The 23,258-nt window shown below is 43.2% G+C and overlaps 1 protein-coding gene across 9 annotated transcripts in view; it reads left to right on the top strand.

Annotated features, from left to right (window-relative positions):
* Nucleotides 1–23,258, top strand: part of NAV2 (neuron navigator 2) — a 537,457-nt gene that overhangs the window by 290,759 nt on the left and 223,440 nt on the right. The window lies entirely within an intron of this gene.

Raw genomic sequence — 23,258 nt, forward strand, 5'->3', positions numbered from 1 at the left:
CCTTAACTTCTCTAGCTGAGGAGCCACCTCCAGCACTTCCCCTTGCTACACAGGAGCTTCTCCTTTCAGGGAAGGCGGCTGAGAGTAAATCTGGTACCTAGCTGGCATCCACTTCATCCCTGTTGCCTAGGAAACACAAACTTCCCCTATCCATCCCACTAGAAGGAGCCACTAGGACACTGAGAGAAGCTGGTGTTGTATCAGGTGCCCCTGCTTTGCTTCCTGATCGTCCTGGGAATGACCTGACTAACGTTGCACAATCCATGCGTTTCTTGGGAATAGAAGCCGCTTGTGTTTTCCTCACCTTATTGTCAGCAGCACTGCCAGAGGACCATGGCCATCCTAGGCTCTGTGGCACAGCCCTCTGGAGATCCCTTGCCAATCCTCACAGGTGAGGAGGAGAAACTCCCAACTCAATATGTGGCTTTTGGGGATGTGTTCTGCAAGAAGAAGGCAGGACAGTTAGCACCTCAATGTTCCTACAATGTGCCCTTGAGCTGATCCCAGGAGCCCCGATCACCTTTACTCCCTGTCAGAACTGAAGTTGGCTGTGCTGCAGGAATTCATTGACACAAACCTCAAAAGAAGTTTTATTATGTTTATAAAGAAGAAATCTGGCAAAAATGATCCTGCACAGCAGTCAGGGTCTTGTTCTTTAAAAAATCACGAAACTATACTAAGGGGCCCCCAAATCCTAGAGCTAGCACTGCATATCCCAGAAGCGAGAAACATTATAAAGTCATTTTATCTTTTGATATTTCAGCAGACTTCCTACATGCGCTTCGGAAAGCAAGCATAGTTCTAGTAACATTAAACATTAAAAATACTTACCTATGTTATCTGTATCTTTCCCTTTCCTGTGTCTGCCTGCATTAACATTAAAGATGTCAGTAGTAAGGAAATCATATTCAATCTAACTCTCTTTGAAAAAAAGATCCAGGCCAGAGAAGTCATAATAATTCTCATATCCCATCTGTCAAAATTGCACATTCCTGCAATGCGGATGATATGGACAAAAGTTACTTTTCCTACTGAAGCTTCATTATTTGTTTAGATTTAAAGATGCCTATCCAAAGTTAGGGATGCGGGTGGCGCTGTGGGTTAAATCACAGATCCTAGGACTTGCTGATCAGAAGGTTGGCGGATCGAATCCCCGCGACGGGGTGAGCTCCCGTTGCTCGGTCCCTGCTCCTGCCCACCTATCAGTTCGAAAGCACATCAAAGTGCACGTAGATAAATAGGTACCACTCCATCGGGAAGGTAAATGGCGTTTCTGTTCACTGCTGTGCTTCTCCAGAAGCGGCTTAGTCATGCTGGCCACATGACCCGTAAGCTGTACGCCGGCTCCCTCGGCCAGTAATGCGAGATGATCGCTGCAACCCCAGAGTCGGACACGACTGGACCTAAGGGTCAGGGGTCCCTTTACCTTTACCTATCCAATGTTAAGAAGGCTGGGGACAGGCTTATGAGATTTATTTGTAAATTTGGATGAGTTCCCAGTTCATTATTGAGTAAAAGTAAAATCTGATGATGCTGTAAACTACTTATTGATGTGATCTATGTAAACTGCAATTATGAGTTCTGAAATTAAAGGATTCCAAAGTTTGTTTTTTAAAAAACACCTTATTAGGCAACATAAAGAATACAGCATTAACAAACACAAAGATATCTTCATTTTATTCTGCATATCAAGCAATTATTTCTACATATGTTTACTTCTAAATCTGAATTTCAGTGTTGAGATGATGAGAAATAGACATGGAGGTTCCATTTTGGCCCATGTGGTATGTAGCTCTACCTTAACTTTGTCATCCCCATGACCACCACTGGCATGTCCCAACTTTCTTAACACTTGATAAGTCAATTTTTAAAAGTTGCTTCATCTCCAATATAATATATAGTTCTAACTTGATGCACAATGTGTTGGAAGTTCACATCCCCTTCTCCTTTTAGCACTTTTAGAGCAGCTTGCAATCCCAACAGAAAGAAGCACGTATTGACATGACACTCGCAAAGAGCAGAAAAGAGACAAAACATAGCAAAGCAAAACATGAAGAACTTCCGCAGAGGGACACTGGTGCAGACAAAACCAAAGCAACCAATGCGGCCATATGCTTCCACTTAGCGCGTCCAGAATTGACTACTATTAGAGGCAAGACACTAGATTGTTGACATGACCCTGTGAAGTTCTTTTTACTAACAATGAACAGGCCTATTTAGATTCAAAGCCAGGAGTCATTTCTTACAGGCTTTACTTTGTCTTGTTAGTTTGGTGCATTTTGACACCCATTCATAGGTCTGCTCCTTCCACCAGTATACCTCCCCACGGAGCATTGGGAATAGCTTACCAGTAGTTTGGAATATAATGGAAAAACCTGAAGGATACAGGAAACTCAGCATTTTGATTTCGGGTGGCCAGGTGCAATAAGGACAGTGCTCCTGTGCCCTTAGTAGCAGTTTACTGACAAGGGGATTTTGATGGGGAGAGCTTATCATTTCTAGGCTGCAGAAATACGCTGAAGTTTCCCTGCACCAACTATGAAAGCCAAAGGAAGACTCTCCTGCTGTGAATGGGACACATTCCCACAGAGACACTGCATAAATAACAAAGGAGTTTTGGTTAACAGGAGGAGTCCAGTTTGTTCCTGTGTAGATAGAAGATCAGGGCATGTTATTCAGATTTTGTCCTTACAGAATGAAGCACCCACTATCTGTAAACCTGGAAAGATTCTAAGGCTTGCTTGCCAAAGATAATGCTTCCACGGCAGCTTTGATTCTGGCTCATGACCAGGAACACTTGGCAAGCTGCAATGTGCTTAGTCATTTCTTTTTAGGGGAGCAGAGTGGGATGAGATGTGCAAGTAGTTTTTACTTTTTAGCACCCTCTGCTGGTCTGTGCATGTGCCTGCGGTACTGCAATTCCAAATCTCTCTTGAGAAAATGTGGTGGGGTTTTATATCTTTAAAACCACAAGGGGAAAGGTCAGTCTTATCAACAATTTACATTACAGAAAACCCAATTCGCCTGGTGAAGTAGTTCGTGTTCACCTCTTGCATCTTGTTGGTGTTACTGTAAATGCAGGCTTAGGGGGAAAATGCTTCCATTATCCTTGAAGACCTGTGTGTTCAGTGAGCAGTATTGTACCTTTGGCTCCACGAACATGCTAACATACCACAGGGCTGCCATATGTCTGGGATTCCAAAAGCAGAAGTGACATTCTGGGGGAAATTTCCAGAAGGTGTTTGGGGGTGTTTTGGGGTTTTTCCCCCCAAAAAAGAGGAAAAAAAGAAGCTCAACAATTTTGGGGGTGTCCAAACTCTTTAGTTTGACAAGAGCTTTTTGTGTGGGTGAGTGGACTACTAGCATAATGCTACTGCCACAGCCATCTGTTGATTAGCAGCTGGGAAGGTAACTTGCTACAACTTATTCCCTGCATCAAGGATGTCCCCCTCCCTGTTGAAATGTTGCAGGAATGAAGAGTTAACGGGTCAAAGAATTCGCTTTCTGCCCTGGATGATTAGCATAAACTCATCAGTGACAGGATAGTGGGAGTATAATCTTTTAATACCTGCCTTCTTATAAACTCACCATATTACAAGCAGGCAGTGCTTCTTGGGGGGGCAGCTGTGGCCAGCGTGTCATATGGGAAGCCCTGCAAAATGTATGTTGGTGCTCGTGGGTGCACCCCTGCTTGCCCTGCTCACCAACCCCTTTGCCATTCCTCCACCACATTAACCCACTAGAACTTCCCCTTCCCACCCCATACCTTTTCACCTACCCAGCCCCATTTCTGAAGCCACTTCTTACTTCTTTTCACCCCCCCATTTTCACTTTCACCCCATGTCCGTGCCTCCCCCTCCTTTTGTGCAACCCCCTTTGCACACAAAACATCCCCCATGGTAACCTCCTGCATCTTTCTTCTCCTATGCATTGCAACTACTAAGCACCCTTTTCAGCTTATGAGGCCACCACCCGCTCCTGTTCTTTAGACCCTTTCATGTCCCTGCTTTCATCTTCAAACCCATTCTGATGCCTTCCGCTACCTCCTTTTTTGCAACCCTCTTTGCACCCCCCCTCTCCTTCAATCTCTTTCTTCCTTCACCTACCCCTCTAGTGCTCCAATCTGCCTTTTTTAAAAAAAGACAGTAGGATATCTTAACATGGCCTTTTTCACTAATTTGCCCAATAGAGGGCAGTCTGAATCTAACCAGGACATCCAAACTATTGTCATTATTGTGGGAAGGAAGGAGTATGTGCAGATTTGTTCATACTTTCACCTTTGGTGGGAGTTCTGGAACATAGCTGCGGATTACTGCCAGGAATTCCTCCACATTAGACTGCAGGTGGCTACTGAATCAGCAGTGGGGAATCTTTGGTTTCCAGATGCTACTGAACTCCCGTTAGCCCTAGCAATTGTGGCCAGTGGCCAGGGATGATAGGATTTGTAGTTCAGCAACATCTAAGAGGTCTAAAGTTCCCTACATCTGTCCTAAATCTATGTTTCTTCATCATTTGGAGCCTCATGATGGCTTCACAAAGACTGTCTTAAGCAATTGGCAGAATTGGGTACAACACAATTAGAATAATAGAATCATAGATTTGTAGAGTTGGAAGGGACCGCAAAGTCATCTAGTCCAACCCCCTGCAATGCAGGAAACTTTCTCCCAACGTGGGGCTCAAATCCATGACCCTGAAAGATTAAGAGTCTCAGCAGTAGTCAGATACAATTTGGGAAACCCTGATTTTGTATACACTACCTTAGCAAGGGAACAATTCTCTTGTTTCTTATTCTTAAAAATGTTGTTATGGCCCCATGGTTTCTATTTATCTTCTATGTGAAATGCTTTCCTATCACAACATAAAGTGGTATAGAAATGAAATGAATAAAAATAGTAACATTCCAAACAAATAAAACCTGTCATTTCAACCACTTTTCTGGGACCCTCGGTGGTCATGATAAAATGATTATTTTTGTAGCATGTTTTTAATGTTGAAATTGCACTACCATGTTCCTACTCAATGTGAATTATTATTTTTGCAAAGCCTGGCAACTGGGTGCTGATCCTGAGAGTAAAACTTCTAAAGAGATTATGGAGGGGGATTCCCTTGTGAGTGGCACTAAGATAAATTGAACTTCATGGATGAGACAGACTGTCATTTAAATCTTACCTTGCCCATGCATGAATAAATTACCTCGTGGAGTTATTAGTGTTCATACCCATGGCAGGTCTGCAATTAATGAAACTAATGTCTATTGCCAAATGATTAAATTATTTAGAGTTAAGGGGAAACCAGGTGCAAAATAACTCAATTAAAGTTGTATAGATTTCCTGGTTTGTATCGTGTCCTTTCTTATTTGCTTCATTCCAAAGCTGAGTGCCGTATCATACATGGAAGATGAGGACATTGTTAGCTGTGTGGATGACACCTTTATCCTTCAGGCTGCTTCAGTCTGAGGTTGGTACATCTTCTGATGAGAGAGGAAAGGAGGGGCCTTCCGTTCCATTCCCATTTCACACTAACAGTCCACAAGAACAAAATTCATTGCAAAGTTTCCAATTCTTCTAAAAAGGAAATGGCAAAGACTTAAAAAAAAAATTTACTTAAAGTAATGTATGGATTCTAATCAACCCTACCTGATTCATTTCTGAGTCCAATTGTCAAGGACCGTGCTGAGGAGGGCTGCTCTGAGGAGAAATGGTGGGAGCCACCCCCCACCCCCCGCTCCTGATCCAGATCCAGATCCTGAATCTTCCCAGGAGCAGGAGGACAGTATAGATTTGGAACAGTGGTTTGCAGAGGGACATAGTTCAGAAGGCAGAAGCTGGGAAATACTGGATGGCGAACAGTTGGGGGGGGGGAACACTGGGAGAGAGAGAGGATTAACAGATTCACTGTCTCTGGAAAGCATTCCTCCGCTCTCCCCAAGATCAAGAAGAGCTCAGAAAGTGGCAGAACAGAAAGCACACAAAGCACAGAGGGTACAAGCTCAGATTACAAGACATAGAAGTGGCGTAGATATAGCGACGTAAGGGAGTGGGATTCTTAATTGCAGCTCTCCTGGTAATAGACGATGTCTGCAGTCATGACTACAACTGATGGACAGGTTCATATGGAGGAGGCGGTCCTTCAGTTACCCTGGTCTCACTCCTTATATAACCAGCTCCTTGAATTGGTGTCAGGCTTCAGGGAATCAGCTTCCTATCCCCATGGCAGTAGATATGCAGAACAAAGGAAAAAGGAGTCTTCTTATTAGTTAGAAACTTTAATAAATCACAGTGAGAGAACAAAGAACCCATCTCCTAGGAATGGTGGTGCTCCCAATTAAGAATCCCACTCCCTTACGTCGCTATATCTACGCCACTTCTATGTCTTGTAATCTGAGCTTGTACCCTCTGTGCTTTGTGTGCTTTCTGTTCTGCCACTTTCTGAGCTCTTCTTGATCTTGGGGAGAGCAGAAGAATGCTTTCCAGAGACAGTGAATCTGTTAATCCTCTCTCTCCCAGTGTTTCTTCTCCTAGCTGTTCCCCATCCAGTATTTCCCAGGAGAGCTGCAATTGAAGGGGGATACATGGGAACATGGGAAGATACTGAGTCAGACCATTGATCCACCTAGCTCAGTGTTGTCTATCCAGACTGGCAGGGGCTCTCAAGGGTTTCAGGTAGAGGCCTTTCCCAGCCCTACCTGGAGATGCCCAGACTTCCTGCATGCCAAGCAGATGCTTTACTACTGAGCTATGGCCCTTCCCAGGACAAGCAAGGCCTTTATCATACCAACAGCCCAATTGTGGAATTCCTTCCTAAGAAAAATTAGGTTTGCCCTTTCATTGGTATCATTGAGGTGGATGACGAAGACTTTTTATTCAACAAAGGTATATTAATCTTGCAGGTTATGAGTTTTTCTGGGTTGTTTTTTTTTAAAAATTCTGGCTTTAATATTATCCCGGGGAGGTGGGTTCTTTGCGTTGAAGGGTGGGGTTTTTTGTGTGTGTATGTAACTGCTATCAGGTTTATTTTCAGGGCTCAAAGGCAGTATATATATATATATATTTTGTAAAAACCTACCTACTTCAAGTCACTTAATCTGCTGAAAGGGAAGATTTTTGCAGGCGCTTAGAAATAACAAGGCATTGTTATTTTGGTCCCTCTTGCGGAAAAGCAGCACCGCATGCATCTTTTAATTCTAAAAATATTATAAAGCAAAAAGATAAGAATTAAAAAGGGCCTGTGCACAGAATCTGAAACAGTAACGAGAAGCTTGTGGGCTGCGGGTTACCATCTGTACTGCACTTTGATGCCATCTGCCCACAAGCAGAATATCACCATAGGGGAAAATAGCAGGACGTCCTGCAATTATCAAGTCACATAACCACCGGTTAGACATGGAGACTTTTCAGGATTTGTAGTGAAATCCAAATCTTTGATACTATCTCTCTGCAAAAAAGGGAGGGAGGTGGGAAGCAGCGGGGCATTGGAATGGGGGGGGGGCGATCTTTGAAATTATTCTGTGGTAGATGGAGGTTAGGTTCCAGAAACTGCCAGATGAATTCCTTGGTTGGCCACATGAAAGGAAGGGAAAGTGCATGTTGCCGGCCATTAATTCATACCATATCATGCTGTAAACCGAAAACTGTTAGTGAAGGCTGAAATTATGGTAATTTTATGCAGTTCCCACTGCTGCAAGTGTTTAAAAATAGCTTCCTTCCTGGCAAAGTGGCAGTGCTACCGCACATATCTGTACTCTGCAGGTTGTGTAGCTTTTGAAAATGCTAAACGTAAGTGAGCACTAAGTAAAGCCCCAATTATGTGAGCCTTTTTTTTACACACAGGGCCAACCAAGTAGTGTGGGGCTGCACAGGTTTTTCACTCAAGAGGCTGAAGGAATACGGGTGGCCAGGTAGCACACAGGCCTGCTCCTGGTTCCAGAGCCCAGTCATGCAGGTTCAAGGAGAACTATTGGCTAGGTTAAGAGAGAAGAAGGAGAATAGGCTTTTCCTAGGTTCAGATTCAGTTTAATAGCGTTAGAAGAAATCATAGAATTGTAGAGTAGGAAAGGGACCATGAGGATCATCTAGACCAACCCCCTTGCAATGGAATATGTAGCTGACCCATATGGGGATAGAACCTGCAACCTTGGTGTTATCAGCACCATGCTCTAACCAACTTAAGCTCTCTCATGCCCTTAATGGACATTAGACATATCTTTGGCCACATCGACACAATCATTCTTATAGCTCTGGTTGGAGGTATGTAGATGGGAAAGGAACATGTAATTGATCAAAATAAATTTTAGCTTTTTTCTGCTATTTCATTAGAATATTTATAAACTGCCAACTAGGGGTGTGTGTGTGTGTGTGTAGTGGTTGTATACTATAAAACCAGGGACATCACTCCTTCTTGTAATGAGACGTTCACTATAGTCTGAACCAACACAGTCAAACCTCTCTGACTAGTTTTGATCAGTCAAGATGGGCAAGGGTTGAGAGCGCATGTGCATAGATGCGTACTAGGAAGCACCTTGGCCACATCCTCTGGCTCCATCAACTGAAACTGATCCCCCAAAAAATCGATTAAATGGAATATTGGGGTCTCATAAGCCCATGCTATAGTAATAGCATCCAGGTCATTGTGAAGTTGAGCCATTTTACCCTCAAAATGTATTGCACGGAGGTCACAGTTTATAAGTATAAATTATCTAAGTAATAGTCAGTATAAGATGTGGGATCAGTATTTAAATTAAAATAATATTTTTCAACATTTTGGCAGGGGAAAGTAAGAATACTCTCTCTCTCTTCACACATAGCTCGTATAAATGTCTATGTACAGTAATAACTAATTCACGCTAGCATCATGGTGGATCAAACTGTGTCGCGTGAACACTCCCCATGCTTCTCCCGGGACTGGAAAGGGGTTAGTTGAACCTCCGGTTTGCTTCTAAAACTGAATTACTGTGTCACGAAAAGATGCATGTCTTAAAAGGGTGTCACCAACATGAAAAGTTTGGAAAGCTTGCGGTAGATTGCTGGGTGACCTTGGGCTAGTCACACTTCTTTGAAGTCTCTCAGCCGCACTCACCTCACAGAGTGTTTGTTGTGGAGGAGGAAGGGAAAGGAGAATGTGAGCCACTTTGAGACTCCTTTGGGTAGTGATAAAGCAGGATATCAAATCCAAACTCTTTTTCTACAGAAAGAATTAGGTGTAAGATCACTCCACGAGCCACATAAACACCTCAATCCACCTAGAATGATCTGCACACAGAAGTAAACTTCCATGTTTGAAATACCTCAAAACACAGCAACTCTGGGTGTCTTTTATTTAGCTGGACCAGGATGATGTGCCTAGAGCCCTGAGCAGTAGTGGTCAGCAGGGCAGGAGCAACTTACCTGATCTCCCACAACTGGTAGTGGGTAGTGCAGAGGCAGCTATGAGGTCAGTGTGGGGCAAATGTACTGGCAGAAGAGAAAATTGGCTCTGCCAGTGCATTTGCACCATGCCTGCATCACCACCTCCTTGCCGCTCTTCCCTCTCACTTAGCTGCAGCGACACTGGTGATCTCGGGTAAGTGCTGCCAACCCACCAACCACTACTAGTGCCAAGAAGACAGTTGCCAAATTTAACCCTGTTTGAGTGACAAACAAGCTAGGTTTCTTTTTTCCTGCTTCAACAGGTGATCAGCACTGTCAAAGCTGACACTGCTGGTTATTCAAGGAGTGTGTTCCTGCAGATCTCTGAATCTGGCCATCCCATGAACCTAGACATTGTATTTACGGCACAGGTACAGTTGGAAGTCATACTAAAAAAAAAAACAATGTGGCAAATGGTTGTCAATCCCATTGCCCCTTTGCCACAATCCAGTTACATTGGCACAGGACAGGATGTGGTTGCACATTCAGAAGTGGGCAAAATCAGGCTGGGATGTGCATCTCACTGGAGGTATAGCTATTCAGATGACTTAATAGCATCTGGATATACAGGATGTATGTCACAATGCATGTGTCACCCATCTGCAGTGCCTTACTTTCTCCTTTTTTGTCCTTTTGTTATAATGCATTCTCATCAGAACAGGAAAAGGAAAGTAATCTACTACAAAGAAGATGGCTAAAGATTGTCGTTATGTTTCCAATTCTAATCATGAACAAATGAAAACAGTTTTCCATACATCGGTTTGTTGTTGTCCTCTGATAGCTATGCATTATTTTCAATGGCATGCACATCTGAATGGTCATCCTCATTTACATTCTTTCCCAGTTGGTCATGATGTCCTGAAAATAGCTGCTGGGTCTGGGTAGCAGTCTTACATCTCTCCCACTCTTCCCTATTCCACTGACAGCAGACGGTGGGAGAACAAGAGTTACATGTGGGAAATGTGCAAAAGAGGGTATTTTTCATGTACAGTTTTGCATACACACACACGCATATCAGCACTTTAGATGAAAATTGAACCTCACAAAAATTGAGCATTGAACACAGAGGGCTGCTTCGTGCAAACTTTTGTTGTAGGATCTCTGCACTAAATCCTCTGGGGCTTTATTAGATGTAAAGGCAAATCTGCCCAGTGTGGCCTTCCTGCTTCCGACACTTAGCTGATCAGCAGCAAGACAGCAGCAGTCACTGTTTGTTTGTTTATTTATTTATTTATTTATTGCATTTATACTCCACATTTTTCTCCAATAAGCTCCAGGTGGTGTGCATAGTTCCCCCCTGCTGCCCCTTATTTAATCCTCACAACAACCCTGTGCAGTAGGTTAGGCTGAGAAGCAGTGACTGACCCAGGGTCACCCAGTGAGGGGCCAAGTGGGGATTTGAACCCTGGTCTTCCAAGTCCTAGTCCAACACACTAACCACTACGCCACGCTGAGTGGTGGGCATGCACCTCTCCCCTTCACTATGCACACAAAATAGCACGTGCCACAGGGGCTTCACACAGAAGCACTTACGTGTCAAAGCTTTTCCTCCTCCTCTTCAAGAGGGAAGAATTGCTTCTCCATCGTGTGAAGACTGTTGCCTCCATGTAAGTGTCCAAAACTTGTTAAAGTGCCCTGTCGTCCAGTTAACAGCTGAAATTGCATCCAGATGTTGCACAGTAGCGTGTTGCTGCAGCCAAATAATAGTCCTGTGGGGTATGTGGAAGTTTTTGTTACCAACAGAGTCGAGAAGACTGATTGGCTCTAGGCAGGATATGAAGACATGGATGGGCATTATAAAGCAAGTCCTAGAATCTGTCCAGATCTCTTGTGCCTAAATGCCTTCTAAGAGGATGTGCCTTCCTGAAGGTGGAGTACAGAACTCAAAGCATTTGGTCAAAATGATGTAGACTTTAGCTAATCTTCTCTCCAGACTTCCATTCATTCAGGTCTTATCAAGAACTATCATCCTTTGAATAGAGGATAAAATTAGTATAGTCTAGCTTTTTTATGCAGCATATAGGCTGGCATGCAAATTGCATTTTGCATACTTTTTATGAATGTTGTGCTTCATTGAATTTGTCAGCTGCTCTCAGATTACCTCTCTACTGAATCTCTATTTTTCTAGGTATGTAATAAAAAAGTGCCACCTACAGGCACAGAAATATAGGTGGCAGCACACTGTTTTCATATTATGCTCAATAATAACTCTATGTATTGCCGTGACAATTCCTGCGGGCAGTTCCTAAATTGCATTCTTATCAAATGTTGTGGTTTCTTTATAGTGCTGGAGAAGCATAATTTTGTTAAATTGGATCCTTTCCTACATTCTTGAGAACCTCAGCTGCCAGAGTAGCTTTATGTTTCTATCCTTCATTAGCAAATGTTCACAGACTGACGGGTATGGATATGCTTTAAAGTATAGAATTTAATTTTAGAAATCCAATTACTTGATGGGCATGGGAATTTGAAAAAAAATATGTTTATTTTTATTTTTGCATCTCGGAAATTGGCAGCGTCGCTGTTTGGCTGGATTTAGTGCCCCTGCAAATTAGAACCAAAGTCACACGTGAAAGAAGTCAAATATCATGTTAATGTGCATGTCAGAAAACAGCCAACACAATTGCCTTTTCTCCCCTTTTAAAAATCCAGGGCATTGAGAGGTGTTCTAGACCTGGACCTGGTCCAAGGTACATAATTATTTTTCGAACTGGGCACTGTATTTCAAAGATAATTGCATTCGGAGAGGATGTATTTGCTGTACCCTAACATCACTGGAACCCCAAGTGCTGAGAAAACCGCCATATGGTTTCCTTTTTTACACATGATTAGGCTGACAGGGAATTTAACTGCTAGAAAATTAAACTGAGCCTTATCCTGTGTATTTAGGAAGATAAAGGATAAGGACGGGAGTTCCCCGGTTAATTTGGTTGCTACCGCCACCTGGTGGGATTAGGGGGGAAATGAAGGCACTATTCTGCAACGTTTCCTTCCGAGTGGATTTGACACTTCTTGCAAAGATTGTAGAATAATGTTTTGTTCCTGAGCACACACCTGGTCATCATTATATATTCTAAAATAAAACCTGTCTCTGCATGAAGCCCTGGCCTCTGCTGACATTCCCAAGGCTGTCTGCGATCCATGTGCCTTGGTTGCCTTCTACGTTCTCCTTTAAGACAATAATTTTAATACTTAGCATGCACTTGCCCATTTGTTTTTCATAATGGTGGGTGTTTATTTGTTGTGCAATTTGTACTTATTTGCCATGGGTTTGTTTAGTGAAGGACAAGCAGGAGAAATACACTCTGGTTTTTTTTTGGGGGGGGGGGGACATAGAATGTCATAGTTGGAAGGGACTTTGGAGATTATCAAGGCCAACTTGCATTGCACCATTGCAGGATGCAACTGCAGCATCCCTCCGGGAAAAGAGCCCACTGACTTCTGTTGCACTGCCAAACCATTAGGATGCACGAGGAGCTACATCTCTGAAATGGAGAGAGAGAGAAAGAGAAATTACAGGACAGAGGTGGGGGGCTCTCCAGCCCACAGACCTAATCAGGCCCACCAGACCTCCTCATTTGGCTCATGAGGCCATTTTCACCAGGCCACACCCACCTCTGCCCTACACTTGACATGTATATGACACCATCTGATCACCAATGGCTGCAATGTGCTGTGCACAGAGCTTTGTATCTACGCCTAAATATATTTACAAAATTCCCAGGAAGGGGATTTGCAATACCCTGTGGTGAAAAAAGGTCACTCAATGACATTATGGTGTTAGGTGATTGACATGTGCATGGTCCTGCCTACCTGTCAAACCTGGCCCTTGCAGGGTGGGGGAGATAATGATCTGGCCTGCTTGTCAGATCAAATTCCTTACCCCTGTTATAGGTAAAGACGGGGAAAATAAGGAGTGAGACTCTAGAAAGGAGCAATATGGGATGGCTAAGGAAAGCCTGTGACCTCACTTACTGAAGCTTCCCACCTCAACATCCCCAAGGTTTTTAATAGAAAGCTCCCATATGTTTAACTTTTTATTATGTCTTTTTTTTTGAAGATGCAGCCCTTGTTCTTCAGGGGTAAAGAAAAATGCCCTGAAAGGAAGATTTTTTTAAAAAGATTCCTATAAAGCTTTCAGATGTTGTGCTGTATCAGACCACCCACATTTCTGTTTCCCCCATGTGTATTCAAGACTCACACCTGGAAAGCTTTCTGGGTGGGGAGGTTTAAAATCAGAGCAAAAGCGTTGTGGTAGAAAATGCTAGGGAGGGTATAAAAGTTGAATTTCAGTTAAGTGTTAACAACAACAACAACAACAACAAACACACACACACACACACACACACACACACACAGCAGCAGCAGCAGCATTTCAACAATTTTAGTAATGGGGGTGAATACTTGCCTGGACTGGAAATAAGCTCTTCTCCACCCCTCCATGAACTGGAACTGGCCTCAGTCAAGAGCCTTTATATAATATAATGTTGTGATCAAGTGCTGGATTTGGGCCAAGAAGATCGTGATTCATGTCCCCATTAGGACATGAAACTACTGTGTGGCCCTGGAGAAGTCAATGTCTCTCAGCTTAAGTTAGCCCTAGGCCTCTGGGAAGGTAAAAAAGAAGATCTGTTCTATCCAATCAACCAAATTCCAGGGTACAACCCACTTTTGCTTTGTTCCCAAAATGAACCCAAATTTTGATCCCTGCCCAAAGGTTCCCAGTACAGGTAACAGCTATTTTGTGCACAACCAAAACACTCACAACTGCCAAGGCACACGCCGCTTTTGGCCCTGGAAGGTGGCAGGATGGGGTGGAATGGGCTTACACACGGCCACTAATACCATAGCTGAAAAAGTGCTTTTTTGAGGGGGGGGCTGTGGCATGTTGACCCCTTGCCTTTCATTGACCAAAGGTATTTGGTGAGCAATTAAATATGTCCATACATCCTCGGGAGTTCTCCCCCCCCCTGCAATCTTTGTATTTGGGATCTAGAATAGCAATTATAATGAAAACCCCTCTCACTGCGCAAAATAGTTGAAATTCTCATTCGTCCACACAAGTCCTTGTGTTTGATTAGGTTCCATCTTGGGCTGCCAGTCATGATTCCCAAAGATAGATCCAGGAGCCTTCATCTCTGCCCCACTGACCTATAGATGGAAGAACTGTAGCTAATGAACCTCTGCCCTCTGGGGCCAGGGCAAGAAACACTGACTACTGAAAAACCATTCATTTCATTTCATTTACCGGTAATTGTTTGCTTACTGCTTTTGTACTTCTTCCACCTTCTTTGCATGGCTGCTCCCACCGCCCCCACTTCTTCCCTTTTGATAAACCGTAAGATGCCCCTGAAATATCTCCAAAAGGAGCAACTACTACTGGAATACCCGTTTCCGTGAATAATTTTTTTTTGCTACAAGCCTTCTCTCATTGCCAAAACTAGCAATTGTATTATGGGGTGTTTTGTTTTTTTTAACCCAAGAGACTATTTTGACCAGACAGTATATAGTCATTTCAGGCCTTGTGGTTACTAATAGCTTATCGGAACGAAGCGCATGGTCATACCAGCAGGAAAGAGAGCAGCCAGGTGTGTGCAAGTGCCACTTGAATTAGTAATATTTCCTGAAATGAAAGCCAGCACCATTTTCTCCTCTCTGACCCTCCTCCCTTACTTCCAGCTTCACTTTGTTTGTTCACTGCAGCACTCGAAAATTAATGGAACGGCAGTAGTACAAGCCAGTCTCACGTAACAGTGTACATTTTAGAGCGGACCAAAACAAACATGCTGGACTCAATACCCGTTTATCTCAGCAGAAGGCTGTGGTTTGGGATGAATGTTCCCTTCTCTTTTATGGGGCACAGCAAGTTCAGTGCAAGTGACAAGAGGAGTTGGCAAGGGGGCTGAAGGAACTGCAAAAGGTTACGTTTCTCAGAGCCTCGTTCTGTGTACCAATTGTGCAAACTTGCCACGGTCAGAGCAACTCTTCTTGGAGACAAATGGTTACTGTCATGATCAAAGGCTTCTTATGTGAATAAATGTTCACTGGGTAGCAGCCGAAGATGTGAAATGTTGTCACAGTAACAACTGCTCATCTTAAATCCAGCAACCCTAATGAGTGGCCTCATTTAACCCTAAGCCTTCTCTCTCTCTCTCTCTCTCTCACACACACACACACACACACACACACACACCTACCTCTCTTATTCAGTATATTGGACTATCTCCTCCTAGGATATAATAGTCAAAAGGTGGAGCTATAGCCATCATGCCATCCCCAGTGGGCAACGAAGCTGCTCCTTAGATGAACCAGATGCCAGCTTAGACCAGTGTATTGGAGACCACAAGCTATTCAGGAGGGAGAACTGCACAAGTGACATTCTCATCACAGAGGATGAAAGCCTGAGATGAAGTACTTAGCTGAGCTATGTGCATGTCACAGGTAAAAGTAGACTTTAATAAACTTAATATAAGCATATATTCTATTCTACCTGCTCCTTGGCTTTCAAGCTGCTTGATGTAATCATCTTAAGAGAACAATGTCTGACCTGAATGTTTCAGATGCAGACTGTGGTTAGCGTGTTGGCAAGCTTGCATCTTAACACTTGCGCAGCTTTTTCTGCATGTTACAAACTTTTAAACAAAGGGAGACAGAACTTTGTGCTGAAATTCTAAAGCAAGAATATCACTTATGCTAATCATACAAGCACTATTTTCAATCATTTTGTGTTGTACTTGTTCATTCATCCTCATGCCAAGCTGTTAACTTTTCTAAATTACTCTCTCTCGCTCTCTCTCTCTCTCTCTCGCTCTCTCTCTCTCTCTCTCTCTCTCTCTCACACACACACACACACACACGTCTGCAAAAATCTTTTCATGTGTTATGGTGCTGTTTGAAGGAATGTTTTTATGTAGCCGTGGCTTTGAGGGAATCATGTTATATCCTGTCAGAGATGTTCTCTGTGAATTGCTGAAGCAATAATAAGCCAGCAGAGATATATTTATCAAGGACTATACATCTTTAGGATAAATTAAGTTGGGCTGGGTGTTCATCCGTATGCAGATGATACCCAGCTCTACCTCTCTTTTAAATCAGAACCAGTGAAGGCAGTGAAGGTCCTGTGTGGGTGCCTGGAGGCAGTTGGAGGATGGATGGGGGCTAATAGATTGAGGTTGAATCCCAACAAGACAGAAGTACTGTTTTGGAGAGACAGGGGGTGGGCGGGGGCGGGGGACTCCCTGGTGATGAATGGGGCAACTGTGCCCCTGAAGGAGCAGGTGCGCAGCCTGGGAGTCATTTTGGACTTACAGCTGTCCATGGAGGCGCAGGTCAATTCTGTGTCCAGGGCAGCTGTCTACCAGCTCCATCTGGTACGCAGGCTGAGACCCTATCTGCCCGCAGACTGTCTCGCCAGAGTGGTGCATGCTCTGGTTATCTCCTGCTTGGACTACTCTAACGTGCTCTATGTGGGGCTACCTTTGAAGGTGACCCAGAAACTGCAACTAATCAAGAATGTGACAGCTAGACTGTTGGCTGGGAGTGGCCGCTGAGACCATATATGGTCCTGAAAGACCTACATTGGCTCTCAGTATGTTTCCAAGCACAATTCAAAGTGTTAGTGTTGACCTTTCAAGCCCTAAATGGCCTCAGTCTAGTATACCTGAAGGTGCGTCTCCATCCTCATCGTTCAGCTTGGAAACTGAGGTTTTTATCCTAATAGCTTTGGACTTCCATTTAAGCCTGAACATCTACTTTGAGTTAAAGTTAGCTAGTTAATTACCTAGTTAACATTCATGTATATGCCTCTTTTGGGGCATGAAGGTAAAGGGACCTCTGACCATTAGGTCCAGTTGCAGATGACTCTGGGGTTGCGGCGCTCATCTCGCTTTATTGGCCAAAGGAGCCGGCCTACAGCTTCCGGGTCATGTGGCCAGCATGACTAAGCCGCTTCTGGCGAACCAAAGCAGCACACAGAAACTCCATTTGCTTTCCTGCCGGAGCGGTACCTATTTACCGTATCTACTTGCACTTTGACGTGCTTTCAAACTGCTAGGTTGGCAGGAGCTGGGACTGAGCAATGGGAGCTCACCCTGTCATGGGGATTCGAACCGCTGACCTTCTGATCGGCAAGCTCCCGAGGCTCTGTGGTTTAACCCACAGCGCCACCCACGTCCCACCTTTTTGGGCATATGCATATATAAAACAGAAAGACAAATGATTGCAATCAAACTGCAATATGTGAATTGGTAACATAACAGCTGGTGGGACAAAACTGAGAGGCACAGCAACATTCTGAAATGAATAGAAAAAAAGGGACGCTCTCTGAATTAAAGGCTGGAATCCATAAGAAGTAAAACCCTGTGCCCTAAGTTATAGACACCATCGAGTTGCCAGTTCTGTCCAGTTCTGGGATTAATACAGGATTGGGGACCCTGTGGCCCTTCAGATGTAGTTGGACTCCAACTCTCATCAAACACTGGTAGTGTATCCAGTGGGCAAAGATAATGAGAGTTGTAGTCCAACAACAACTGGAAGGCCAAATGTTCCCCACCCCTTGCTTAAGACATACTTAGTGAATACTTAACATATGAATATGGAAAGCCACATTGCAGTTCTGCACAAAGTTAGGCTGCTCCAATCCCACTGAAATCATTAGGAAACTATGCAGTCTAACTATGCAAGGGATTGCAGCCTTAGTCCCTTAGAAGAAATTATCACTGCATTCAGGTAGCTAAAGCACATTGTTCCTTTTCCACCTCCCTCTGCATTAGGCCACCCAGGGTGCAGTGCCATTATGACCATTTCAAATAAGGCCCTCTTGCACACAAAGACATCATTACTTCTGCTATATAACACTTGAATTGGCAGAAGTCTTTCCACCACCACTGTTTTAGAAGCCTTTGTCTACAATAGAAACGAGTGGTTGAAATACAAGGAAATAACATCAGAACCTGCAAAATCCAGTTGGTATTGACTGAAAATTGAATAGAAACCATTATTTTCCCCCAGAGCTTTTCCTATTGGACCACAATTGTGCCTCATGAGACCATAATCTTACTTTTTGCTCAATAGAAATATATTCACTTGTATGGCACAACAAGAGGTGACAGCTGGGGAGTGTCATCACTGCATGTTGAGATGTTGAGATACCTTTTAGGTAGCATTTCATGCTGAAGGTACCGGTAACCCTTTTTGTATTAAAGGTGCTTCAATACATTCTGGTATTCATAGATAAGCTTCTGAATTATGTACAGTGGACCCTCTGGATACATAACTTTCAGGTTATGAACGCGGTATACTTCCGGGTTTTGCCACATGCGCAGAAGCGGCACCTCTGCCTACAGACTTTTTGGGTTGTGAACGGACCCCCGGAATGAATTTAATTTGTATCCGGAGGGTCCACTGTAATGGCAGTATATGGCATAATAACAGAATGCAGGGTTGAACCCAGTGCTGGCTGAGAAAAGTACAAACATCGTTAGAAAACAGAGAGATGGCACTACTGTATAATGCTAACACTATCAAATTAATACCTAAATAATAACTGACCTCTTGAATCCTGAGTAGGAATCCTTGTAGGAATGTTTGAATGACTAACTTAAGACTCAGCATAGCTGGGGCAGAAATGGAACTGCATCTACAAGAAGAGGAAGTGCTTACATCCAGAAAGAAAAATGTTTTCTCTCTCTTCAAGTTTGTAGAGCTAGACAACACACACCTGGTGGTGCTCTAGTGCTGTCGCCCCCCCCCCCAAAATCCTTCAGGTGAGTGCCATATTAGTCCCATATTCATGTTTGAAGTTGTGTTTTATTTATAAGTTTCCTCTTCTTGATAGATCCAGAAAATATTTATTAACACAATGTGTTTGCCTAAACAGCAGACGTTATACATAAATCCTTTCTTCAAACGTGATGGAACTCCCAAAATGAATCTAAAACCCTAGCTATGTGGGTTTTGTGCTGGATTCTACAAAACTGATTTCATTTAATGGATTTGTTTTCTACCAAGCAGATTTATCTATCTCATATACCTGCAATTCTGTCTTATACGTTCAAGATTAGCTGGACATGGGGCCTTCGCTTTTCCTCATTGCAATTTAAATTAGACGTTTATGCCTGCTTTGTAATGGAAAAAAAGACACTGATAATAGGGCAAATTAATCCTTTCCAGCTGGAAAGCTTAGGAAAGGGGGGGGGGAATCCAGTGTGTTGCTACAATACATCAGTCAGATACACATTTGTTTTGAAGCTCAGGGCACCAAAATTCATAGGCTTGCTTTAGCAACAAAACCACTGTGGCCTTTTGACTTTGATGCTTCGCCAGATTGTTAAACTGACTCCATAAGTTAACTAATTTTGAAAAAGATGGTTTTTCCAGTGTAAACCTTTGCAGACATGATTTTACACACAGGCCAAGCCTATAAGATGATAATTCTAGGGTTTTCATCTTTAAGGTCTTTATTAAAATCTTGAGTAAATGTTAAAAGTATGAAGACAAACTACAGCAAATGCCTAGGTTAATAAAAGCAAGGTCTGAGCCTCTTTACTGATAACTGATTGGCAAATGAGTGTTTTAAATAATTTACTGAGATACCAATAATTATGCATATACTATATCTGAGATTCCTGTATCTGTTAAAGTTTATCTTTTTAATGAAGTGTTGCTGTCCTTCTGAACTGCCATCCTAGGGATGGGCCTGTATGTTGACTGTTGTCCATTAAATGGCTGCATATGAATGTACTAATAGACTATGTTTTATCATTACATGAACAAGACTTGGGTATATCAGCTCCCAGCTCCTTTCTCCTCTAGCCCAGCCACGAGCCATTTGATGTTTTTGCTTGTAGGTTTAACTAATTGCAGTTTAGCATTATTATCCAGACCTAGAAAATATGTGGTTAGCCTTAAACCATGGTTTACTGAAACAAACAAGCTTCAAACCATGGTTTAGGAAATTGGCATGTTTCAATAAACCATACCACAGTTTAGTGCAGTGTTGGGAATATGTAGCCCTCAGAATGTTCTTGAATGCCAACTCCCACAAGATGACACTCCCATTAGCCAGCATGGCCAATGGCTAGAGAGATGATGTGAAGTGTTGCTCAGCCACACCCGGAGGGCCACAGACTCCCCTTTCCTGGTTTAGAGTTGGTATATAACAATGAACTTACTGCTTTTTAATTCAACAATTTAATTATATTTAAGGCATTTGTAGCTCAGTTCATTAAAAAATAATGAAAAGTGGGTTTGATATTCGTTCTGTTTCTCCACCACCAACAAACCGCTGGAGGATCTTTAGAGTGCCAATATATTTCAGAATTTACTGGGTGGGGGCCATTGCTATAAGAGTGCAGGATCCCTTTTTATCACAGGACTCCCCTGGCCTTGTCCTTTAGCCTGCTTTCAACCCCTGCTTTCCTTATATTATTCCCCCAATCTTTTTGCCCCAGACTCTGTCTCCAATATCTCAATTGCTTGTGGCCTTCTTATTTGTTGTGCCCTCCAAATCCCATTTCTCCTTACATCTTTCTTCAGGTGGTGCTTTAAAGGGCTCCACCTTCTCCTGTCAGCTCCCACAAACTGCTGGCTCTGCAAGTGGAATGGAAGAATCCTCTCTCCTTCTGCCCACTCCCCTGCTTCACTCTTTCTGATTCCTTATCCAGCTGGTCCCTCCCCTTCAGCATTTTTTGCTTTATCTCTGCACACTGAGAAGAGAGACCTGACCTTCAGCCTAACCCAATTTATTGCTGGAGGTGGGGGCTTCCCACAAATATTTATACAGGCACAGCAGCACTTCTGCTTCCTCCTCACAGCAAAATATAATCCAGAATAAACCAATATATTATATAAACCAATCATAACATTATAACTCAGCAGCAAATATAATGAATTGAGAAGTCCAATGAGGAGATGCTGTCCCCCTCCACAACCTATTTAACCCAAGGCCAATATGAAACCCATCAGAGTTGCTGCCCATCAAATTGGTGAGATGGAGGCATTCCACAGTCAGAGTGTCACAACTGAGAACACGCTCTGATCGCTTCCTTCTAGCTTCTGATCTCCTTGCAGCCACTTCGAAGGAGGAGATGGGAAGGGAAAGAGCCTGAGCCCGAGGCTCAGGAATAAGAAACCAATAGTTCATCATTGCATCCAAATGCAGTCAGTCAACAAGGTTGTGTAGGCATGTGCAATACAAGCCCATGCGTGTTGTTTACTCAGAAGTAAGTCCTGCTGCGTTCAGTGGGGCTTGTTCCCTATCCAAGTGTTCTGGATTGCACTCTCAAAAGCACTATTATGGATTTATTAAAAAGAACGTTTACTCATTTCTTTTTGCTGAGTTGCTTTTATCACGATCATCAAGGATAAAGTCATTTCCTCCCAATTTGTATTTTGGATGAAAAAAATGAGTGGTTGCAGGCTCTACTTTTTTGTGACTGAAGCAAAAAGAGCTGCATGTGCTTCCAGCCAAACCTTGTAAAAGCCATTTATCTCAATTTTGTATCTTTGTTGAATTTTCTTGTTTTATTACAAGGAATGCACCACCTTGCAATCTTTGCTCTACCAGGAGGTACCTCCTGGGGCTCTTAAACCATCTTTTGACCTTTTGTGTGCCTTTTCTTTTATATTCCAGGGCAGCCTGAAATAGCCCTTTCCCTTCCTAACAGATGTTTGCATCTAGTTTATATTTCAACCTCCCTTGAGCTTTAAGCATTGTGATCAATGGGTCTGGCCACAAGCAAAATCCAGAGTGCACCAGGTTAATGGAGGAGTGGGGAACTCACCAAGATTTTATTTGAGACAGAGAAATTTTAGAGATGGAAAAAGAAGGGGGGAAAGTTCTGTTCATGCATAATTGGAATTAGAACAGTTATTAAAATGTGTTAGGAGTACATTCGATATTATAAGAAACACATCTGTTGTAGCAATTGCAAAACAAACATTTGCAGTAGAGGCTGCTGACAGATGTTATAGTCAAAGAAATATGGGGATCAAATGTTGTAACATTTTAGTAGTAGTAGTAGTAGTAGAAGAAGTAGTAGTAGTTTCCCTAGCCACTTTGGGCAGCTTAAAGCATATATAAAGAATTGTAACACATCAGACATTAAATATTTCCCGATACAGGGCTGCCTTCAAGTCTCTTCTAAAAATAGTTTATTTCCTTTACATCTGATGGGAGGATGTTCCACAGGGGAGGCGCCACTTCCAAGAAGGCCCTCTGCCTGGTTCCCTCTAACCTCACTTCTCGCAGTGAGGGAACTGCCAGAAGGCCCTCGGCGCTGAACCTCAGTGTGTGGGCTGAATGATGGGGGTGGAGACCCCCACCAGGCATCTGAATTCATTGACATTCTCAAGTATCAGTGAATAGCCCCACCACCACCTACATTCAATTAAAGTCCCTAGATCATGATTGTAGTACATACCTTTAAGAACTGCAGGAAAATTCTGCCCATTCTGTCATTTCCTACCAGAGTGCTGCTTTGGAGATTTTTGCAAGGAATTTTCTTTTCGGTCCAGTCTTAGATCTACACTCTCCCATGCTGGAACTACCTTGTAGAAGCTTACCTTAACCAGTGGCAGGGATCCAAAGCATAGCTGTCAACCTTTCCCCTTTTTGTGGGAAATTCCCTTATTGGGAAACAGCAGGGAGGGTTGACAGCTATGATCCAAAGTGTTCTCTTTCTACACTTTGGCAGCTTTGTGTGCACAACAGAGATTACCCAACATCCTACTCAAAGTGGAGCTACTTCACATAAAGTCCCCTATAGGTTCCCAACTAACTCTTCATGCAGCAAGGGGATGTTGCAGTCAGAAGAGAACCCCCAAAGTTCTACTGTAATGTATTCCCAGAAAAAG

This window comes from Lacerta agilis, chromosome 1 (assembly GCF_009819535.1).
Source record: "Lacerta agilis isolate rLacAgi1 chromosome 1, rLacAgi1.pri, whole genome shotgun sequence".
NCBI lineage: Eukaryota > Metazoa > Chordata > Lepidosauria > Squamata > Lacertidae > Lacerta > Lacerta agilis.